This window comes from Centroberyx gerrardi, chromosome 16 (genome assembly GCF_048128805.1).
Source record: "Centroberyx gerrardi isolate f3 chromosome 16, fCenGer3.hap1.cur.20231027, whole genome shotgun sequence".
Classification (NCBI taxonomy): Eukaryota; Metazoa; Chordata; class Actinopteri; order Beryciformes; family Berycidae; genus Centroberyx; species Centroberyx gerrardi.
Window position 1 is genome coordinate 7,414,684 of NC_136012.1, and position 1,220 is coordinate 7,415,903.

Consider the following 1,220-nt stretch of genomic DNA (forward strand, 5'->3'; position numbering starts at 1 on the left):
GGCCGGGTCTCTCTTGTAAAAGAGATTTTTGATCTCAATGGGACTTCCTGGTAAAATAATGGTAAAATAAAATAAGTCCTGCCCAGTCTCAAGTGGCTTGTGATTAATCGTGATTGGTCTAGTTATGTTGGTGTTCATGCACATTACTTGAGTCTTGAAGGTGTTGAGTCCAGCTCTGTGTATCTGTTCAGCGTCTCGGTCTTCAACAGATGGTTGGTTGCACTGCAAGTTCATCCACATCTTCTGACTGGGAGAAAGGGCTCCATGGGATCCTTTTGGTTTATCAACTGTTGTTCTGTGCATAATCCAGTTGACAGCAGTAAGAAAGAGAATGGGGAACAGCCTGTTTTTTTTTACTGGGAGCCGCTCTATGCATTACCCAAGTTTTACAAAAGCTTTGAATACAATGACGCTGCACTGATTCGTACAACTATCAGTGTCTTTAGAGCTTCCATAGGGTATCATGGTGCAAAAAAAATACTTTTTGAAGTCAATGTAGTTGATGTGTTACAGCATGTGTTTCCTAGCACTGTTGGATGTTTCTTGGAACATTTGGACCATGCATCCCCCACTTTCCTGAATCTAACTTGTTCCTTCCTCAGCTTGCTGTCAACAGCTGAATCAATTCTGCAAAGCAGTACCACAAAATACCTTGTGATAGATTAGAGTGTGATGCCGTGCCAACTCACACAGTCTTAGAGTTTAGCTTTCTTCAGAGTTTTAACCATTAGTCCTTTGATTCAGTTACTAGCAGTTACATGTTGGATGTGGCTAGTTTGCTAGCCTTCCTCGACTGCACGCTAAACAAAATGAATGGACATCCTCCAGCAAAACGAGTATTTCCGTGGTGGAAATTTTGTACAGGCTGTGGAAAAGAAATGCCATATAAAAATTTTAATGAGTTTAACACAACCTGAACATGACAAATCCAATCCAGGGGCTGTTGATTCCTCATTCAGACAGGTTGAGATTCTTTAATACTTTTAAAATGGTCCTGTCGTACTTCTAAGAAAAACAATAGGATTTTCAAATTGAAAGTTTCAGATTTGTGTGGATTTGGGACAAAATTTTTTATAAATTTTGCGCAAAGCATATTCCTACATAACGTCAAGGAGGTCAAGGACATCCAAACTGGCAAAATGACCCATAATTCTTTTTTGTGCAGATCTGAGTCTTAATAAATCACAACCACAATAATCTGTATAAAAGCTTACTTTATG